This window comes from Dermacentor andersoni, chromosome 7 (genome assembly GCF_023375885.2).
Source record: "Dermacentor andersoni chromosome 7, qqDerAnde1_hic_scaffold, whole genome shotgun sequence".
Classification (NCBI taxonomy): Eukaryota; Metazoa; Arthropoda; class Arachnida; order Ixodida; family Ixodidae; genus Dermacentor; species Dermacentor andersoni.
This window is the reverse complement of record NC_092820.1, coordinates 143,057,659-143,065,877: the sequence shown is the minus strand read 5'-3', so window position 1 is coordinate 143,065,877 and position 8,219 is coordinate 143,057,659.

The following is an 8,219-nucleotide window of genomic DNA, read 5'->3' as shown; positions in this document are numbered from 1 at the left end:
CTAGTTTTGTATTCCACCGTACTGCTTCTTTCTTCACCGTCACTACCACGTGACATCTGGTGGAGGTGCTTTTGGTCCATGTACCGGACGCCCCCGACAAGCCGTGATCCAAGCCCGGACCGTAAAGAGAGCACCAACGTAGTCACGGACCATCGAGTAAGCCGTCGTCTACAACAGCTGCCCCCGGAACACGGACTTCTACCTGAGAAGACCAAGAAGATCGTGGCCAAGACAACCCTAATGGCTGCCCCAGCGACCCCCGTTGTCCTGCAACAACCTCGGGACCCACCGACCTTCCATGGAGCAGCAACTGAAGACCCGGAATCCTGGCTGGAGACGTACGAGCGAATCGCGACTTTCAACAACTGGGACTCCGACGACAAGTTGCGGCATGTATACTTCGCCCTGGAAGACGCCGCGAGAACGTGGTTCGAGAACAGGGAGTCGACATTGACAACATGGGACCTGTTCCGTACCGGCTTCCTGCGCACCTTTACAAGCGTCGTGCGCAAGGAAAGGGCCGAAGCTATGCTGGACGCCCGAGTGCAGCTACCAAATGAGAACGTTGCCATCTTTACGGAAGAAATGAGCCGTCTGTTCCGCCACGCCGACCCGGATATGGCCGAGGAAAAGAAAGTACGCCTACTCATGCGTGGTGTGAAGGAAGAACTTTTCGGCGCAATGGTACGAAGCCCACCGACGACCGTAGCAGAGTTCCTTCGCGAGGCCACCGGCATTGAGAAGACATTCGAAATGCGGAACCGGCAATTCAACCGCCGCACAAGCTCTACCCACTACGCAGGAATTCAATCACTGGCCACGGACGATCTGCGCGAGACCATCAGGGCCATTGTGCGCGAAGAACTGCGCAAGGTCTTGCCTTCGTCGCAGCCTCAAGTGGCCTCTATCGCCGACATCGTGAAAGAAGAGGTGCACCGATCCCTTGGAGTTCCTGAGGTGCAACCAGAACCACCGCAGCCGGAAGCAATGACCTACGCCGCCGTCGTCGCCCGCCGTCAAGGCCCCCCTGCGCGAACGCGCCAAGGTCCTGCAACACCGCAATTCCGTCGTCCACCGCCGCCGCCGCCAGCGCGCCCACCCGTCGCCCAGCGCACCTATGCGAGGAAGACGGACATTTGGCGAGCCCCCGACCACCGCCCGCTCTGCTATCACTGCGGAGAAGCCGGCCATGTGTACCGCCGATGCCCATACCGCGACATGGGACTGAGAGGGTTCGCCGTCAACGCGCCGCGTCCACAGCTTGGGGAGCGCCCACGTGACATTGCCGATTACCTAGCCGGCACTCAGTGGAACTCTCGACGACCGTCCCGTTCGCCGTCACCAGGCCGCTACCTGTCGCCGCAGCGCCGTCCATACACTGGCCCAGCCCGGGGCCGCCCGGAAAACTAAAAGCAGCAACCGATGGAGGTGCGGTTGCTGTTCGTCGAACTGATGAAGATCCTCCGCCGCAGACGAAGACGACGAAGAGACCATCTCGACGACATAACGACACGCCGCCGTCCGACGAATTCTGGAAGCCAAAACTACACCGACGAAAGACTACTTGACGACGCGACGTTCCAACTTCAGTTCAACACGACGCAGCCGTGATCCAACGCCAAGACCTAACTGCAATGCCAGACAAAGAACAACCGACCTCGACGTGCTTCTCGACGGCCACGCAGTCACTGCCTTAGTCGACACAGGGGCCGATTACTCCGTAATGAGTGGACACATCGCCGCCCAGTTGAAGAAAGTTAAGACCGCATGGGAAGGCCCTCAGATTCGCACCGCTGGAGGACACCTCATCACGCCGACTGGGATCTGCACGGCAAGAATAACCATTCATGGCCGGACTTACCCTGCCAGCTTCGTTATCCTCCAACAGTGTTCACGAGACGTCATTCTCGGTATGGACTTCCTGGACCAACACGGCGCAATCATCAACCTGAAGTCGAAGTCAGTAACGCTGTCGGAAGATAAAGCAATGCCGCCGGAGAGCCCTCGTAGCCATCACGCCTTGAGTGTGCTAGAAGATCAAGTGAGCATCCCGCCTCGCTGCAGCATTGTTATTTCGGTCAGCACCGAAACACCCGCTGACGTAGAAGGCGTCATCGAAGGCGACCAACGTCTACTGCTAGACCGTGAAATTTGCGTCGCAAGAGGGATCGCTCGACTGCATGGAGGGAAAACTGAAGTGTTGCTGACAAACTTCAGCCAGGAGTTCAAGCACATCAACAAGGGCACGACGATCGCGTACATCGAGGAAATTCTGGAAACAAGTAATGCGTTTGTCCTCTCGGATTCCGCCGCATCTACCCCGACGACCATGGTTCCCGAACCAGACTACGACATTAATCCAAATCTCCCTATGATTAAGCAACAGCAGCTCAGAAGTCTGCTCCGACGATACAAAGGCTGCTTTTCGACGTCATCGAGGATTCGACAAACACCAGTCGCCAAGCATCGCATAATCACCGAGGAATGCGCTCGACCACTCCGTCAGAGCCCTTACCGAGTTTCGGCGCGAGAACGTGAAGCTATAAGAGAACAAGTCGACGAAATGTTGCGCGACGACATCATCCAGCCGTCGAAAAGCCCGTGGGCATCCCCTGTTGTTCTGGTAAAGAAAAAGGACGGAACCCTACGTTTCTGCGTCGATTATCGTCGTCTGAACAAGATCACGAAGAAGGACGTATACCCCCTCCCACGGATAGACGACGCATTGGATCGGCTCTGCAACGCTAAATACTTCTCGTCCATGGACCTCAAGTCTGGCTATTGGCAAATAGAAGTCGACGAAAGAGATCGCGAGAAGACCGCCTTCATCACCCTAGACTGCCTCTACGAGTTCAAGGTTATGCCATTCGGACTGTGCTCGGCGCCTGCAACGTTCCAGCGCGTGATGGACACGGTTTTAGCAGGATTGAAGTGGCAGACCTGTCTCGTATACTTGGATGACGTCGTCGTCTTCGCCGGAAATTTCGACGTTCACCTTAGGCGGCTGGCAACAGTACTAGAGGCCATCAGGTCATCAGGACTTACTCTGAAGCCCGAAAAGTGCCGCTTCGCTTACGAGGAGCTTCTATTTTTAGGCCACGTCATCAGCAAATCTGGAGTCCGCCCCGACCCGCAGAAGACAGCTGCCATAGCAAAGTTCCCACAGCCCATCGACAAGAAGGCAGTGCGTAGATTTCTTGGCATGTGTGCCTACTACAGGCGATTTGTCAAGAACTTTTCACGCATCGCTGAGCCGCTGACGCAGCTAACTAAATGTGACGTCGAGTTCAAGTGGGAAACGCCGCAGGCCGACGCATTTCAAGAACTCAAACGACGCATGCAGTCACCGCCCGTACTTGCGCACTTCGACGAGCACGCCGATACCGAGATCCACACTGACGCCAGTAGCCTAGGCCTCGGCGCCGTCCTGGTCCAGAGAAAAGATGGACATGAACACGTGATAGCTTACGCTAGCCGGTCGTTGTCAAAAGCGGAAGGCAATTATTCTACAACCGAAAAGGAATGCCTCGCCATCGTTTGGGCTACAGCGAAATTTCGCCCCTACCTATATGGCAGGCCATTCAAAGTCGTCAGCGACCATCACGCCTTGTGTTGGCTAGCGAATTTAAAGGATCCCTCAGGACGGTTGGCACGGTGGAGCCTGAGACTACAAGAATACGACATCACTGTAACATACAAGTCCGGACGAAAACACTCAGACGCCGATTGCCTATCACGCGCCCCCATTGACCCGCCGCCGCAAGATGACGAGGATGACGACGCCTTCCTTGGAATAATAAGCGCGGAAGACTTCGCCGAACAACAACGAGCGGACCCGGAACTTAAAGGCCTCGTCGATTATTTGGAAGGGCACACCGACGTTGTTCCCAGGGCATTTAAGCGCGGGTTATCTTCCTTCACGCTTCAAGACAGTCTACTCGTGAAGAAGAACTTCTCACCAGTCCGCGCCAATTACATTGTTGTTGTCCCGTCAGGACTTCGTCCAGAAGTATTGCACGCCCTACATGACGATCCGACCGCTGGACACCTCGGATTTTCCCGGACACTATCGAGGATACAAGAAAAGTATTATTGGCCGCGCCTGACCGCCGACGTCACCCGTTATGTCAGAACATGCCGAGACTGTCAGCGACGCAAGACACCGCCGACAAGGCCAGCCGGATTACTACAGCCAATCGAGCCTCCTTGCCGACCATTCCAGCAGATCGGGATGGACTTGTTGGGACCCTTTCCGACGTCAATAACCGGAAATAAGTGGATAGTCGTGGCGACGGACTACCTCACCCGCTTCGCTGAAACAAAAGCACTGCCGAAAGGTAGCGCAGCCGAAGTGGCGAAATTCTTTGTCGAAAACATTCTGCTGCGACATGGCGCCCCAGAAGTCCTCATCACCGACCGAGGAACGGCCTTTACAGCGGAGCTCACCCAAGCCATTCTGAAATACAGTCAGACAAGGCACAGGAGGACAACGGCTTACTACCCGCAGACGAATGGTCTTACGGAGCGGCTGAATAAGACCCTCGCCGACATGCTAGCGATGTACGTCGACGTCGAACACAAGACCTGGGATGCCGTCCTGCCGTACGTAACATTCGCTTATAACACGGCGGTACAAGAAACAACACAGATCACGCCGTTCAAGCTGGTCTACGGCAGGAACCCGACGACGACGCTCGACGCCATGCTGCCTCACGTCACGGACGAGGAGAACCTTGACGTCCGTACCTACCTCCAGTGCGCCGAAGAAGCCCGACAGCTCGCCCGCCTGCGAATCAAGAACCAGCAGAGGACCGACAGCCGACACTACAACCTCCGACGACGCTTCGTGGAGTACCAGCCCAGTGACCGTGTTTGGGTTTGGACCCCTATACGCCGACGAGGACTGAGCGAGAAGCTTTTGCGTCGCTATTTCGGACCGTACAAGATCATCCGACGCATTGGCGCACTGGACTATGAGGTCATGCCAGACGGTATTTCGCTATCACAGCGGCGCCGCTCGCGACCTGAAATAGTCCACGTTGTGCGACTCAAGCCCTACTACCAGCGTTAACGAACTTTGTGGCTTCGCGTAACTGACCTTTGGACTTTATTTCTTTTTTGTTACTTATGTTTAAGAAGTGTCCTTTTGTGTTTCGCTCTTACATTTGTAGCATCGGGACGATGCTTTTTTTTTTTAAGAGGGGGGTATTGACACGTGTACTTATCTTCATCGGGCAACCACGTTTCGCCGCCTAACAAATGTAATCGCACAGCATGGGACACGCCTGCATGTATCCGAAGTTTCTGGAAAGTTATCGATGCTTCTATCCGCTGTCTGTTGTCGCAGAGACTTATGTTATCTGATTTCATCACCTGACGCGAATGGTGTAGAACTTTGTGGAAGGCACGCGGGTCCGAACGATTAGTCTGGAACATTCGACGTCTGCTTTATAAAAGCCGACCCGCTTGACCCGCAGATCAGATTTTCGACGATCGCCGACTGTGTTCGCCGCTTTCGTTGTGCTATAAGTGTAGCCTGTTTTGTGGGCACAGGTTCGCCCAATAAAAGCTAGTTTTGTATTCCACCGTACTGCTTCTTTCTCCACGAGATTCATAAAACTGAGCTTCAGGAGATGAACATCATGTCAAACTACAAAAGAAGAGAGGGCCCTGCAAGAACGAAATATTTTCCTTTTAAACTGACATCGATAAAATTTGAGGTGACTTGCAATCACTCTATGTGAAGTATAGACCTTTTTCATCCGCGATGTGGCAGCAGTGCGTCCATGACCCCAGAGAACTTCTGGCCAGCCATTTTCGAGAGTCCAGTTAGCCAAGAAAAAATAAGTATTTTGCTGCATAGTATACTGTAGGCACATATTCTTGATGTTTTCAGATATAAAGAAGTCCATCATGCGTCGAAGTCATGTGTGGGCTTTTTTATTGTTGTACCTAACAATACAATTCATTGTCAAACAAACCAACTCTCCAACAAACCTGGTGCGAGCTGGAGGATCCTGTAAGCTTACAGGCTTTGTAACTTGTGTTGCTCCTGAGGGTTTAACAGGAAGTCTTCTAGAAATTCTTTCTAAGCATGAACAGCTAAGAATTACAAAGTGGCGTGCGACACCAGTTTCCAGGCTTTGTGAAATGTTGTGTGAGACAGCTGTACCTCCACGGACAGCTACTACACAAACATGGACAGCCGTGCTTTCACCTGGTTTGCTCTCTCAAGTGAAGGATCTTCATTGGCAATATCAGTGGGGCATTCTACCTACAAGAGACAGGCTTGAACGCTGGCATACGGTAGCGAATGATAAATGCATATATTGCGCACAAACAGAGACCAACGCGCATGTAGTAAAGGAGTGCGTTGTAGCACGCACCTTCTGGAAGCTAGTTGCAAGAATGTTCGGAATATCCATCGTGCGGCCACCACAGCGCCGAGATCGGTTTGCAAGTCCCGTCTACTACAGCGCTAGCTACGTTTTGTGGTGCTTCCGCAACATCGCAGAACGATCTCTGCAGTCAAATAGAGCAATGTAACCCAGAATGCGAAAACTACGGGTGATAGTATGGGGTCATCTTGAAGAACAATTGTTCAAACTCGGTGAAGCCGAGTGTCTTCGCCGCTGGTCTACGCGGTACATAACCGTCTCCCGAGGCAAAGTCTTTCTACAGCCAGAATAATGCTCAATTCTGTTGCCCGAGTTCAGACTGTATCTGTATGTGCTCCGGGTACCTTTCATAAATTCGAGGCTGACAATAATGCTTTTGCGTGGACGCTGTAACGAGTTTTGTTGTTGTTGTTGTTGTGTGTGGCAAAGCCAGTGTCAAGCAGACCCCATTTATTATTTCGTTTGCTAATCTGTTTTGTTTACATCAAGTATTATGTATTACATGCGCGGTACCTTATATTGTACTTTTCGCTCATACCACAGTTGTAAGCGTGCCTACGGGTGAATAAATTTCCTTGTCAAAAGGGTCTATAGTCTGAGGAAACTCTGCAGGAAGTGTTCTAGTTTGCTAGGCAATCCTTTCCGATGTGACCACCCTTGAAGGCCTGACGCGGCTTATGTCTTCAATGTGAAGAACATTGTCAACACGTCTACAGCGGTGGCAGGTCTGGTTGGCCAGCCCCGACCCTCAGGTCCAGGTGAACCCGCTGTTTAGAACTCGGCGGACAGCCAAAGCCTACGGCGTTCTGGACTGAGGAAGCCGCCCGCCTAAGGTAAAAACGTCACCCGCCGTGGTTGCTCAGTGGCTATGGTGTTGGGCTGCTGAGCACGAGGTCGCGGGATCGAATCCCGGCCACGGCGGCCGCATTTCGATGGGGGCGAAATGCGAAAACACCCGTGTGCTTAGATTTAGGTGCACGTTAAAGAACCCCAGGTGGTCAAAATTTCCGGAGTCCTCCACTACGGCGTGCCTCATAATCAGAAAGTGGTTTTGGCACGTAAAACCCCAAATATTATTATAAGGTAAAAACGTCGCCGTCTCCTTTGGTAAATGCGTCTTAGATTAATGAACAGCCACTTTTCTATTGCAGAGTTGTGAAACTGAAAATCTGATGCCTAACTTTTCTCGTTCCTTTTCTTTTTGGAAAATTTTGAACTTTTAGTGAGCTTATCAAAAAAAATTTAGACGCAAAACAAAAACTATTTTCCAAACATTGTAAAGCATGGCGGCAGTTTGCGTTGTAGCATCCAGAAGAACGAGCGCATGTTGTGCTGAGTTGCATGGCAAGCACTGACCCCACATTCCTCACCACTGTCAGCGGTCTTCGGATTGGAGACTCAAGCACAACAGTGACGTGCCCAGTGCTCGCGCCTTGTGAGGTGATCAATGCTAAAGCACCGGCACTTGCTCCACGCCGAACAGCCAGCGCAGTCTGCCTCGAAAGTTAAGAAATTTACCAGTCTACTATAAATTCCACAGTTTCCTCCCAAGTTCAAGCATACGCAAAGCAGTCGTCCTTGTTGCCTGAGAGGATCCCTTATTAGTCCCCTATTATCAACATTAATCCAACTTCGGTTAAGCGCTGTTGCATAGGTATCATGCATTTGTATTCTCGTCACAGCTCATAAATTTGGCCCCCGGAGAACTAGTTTACACTTGGGAAAAGAAAAGAAAATGTCGCAGGCGGCTGAATCCGGCGCGTAGGCAGGGTGTTCCGGCACAGTAATAAAACTGTGGGCCACAAATTCACGCTCTCTCAG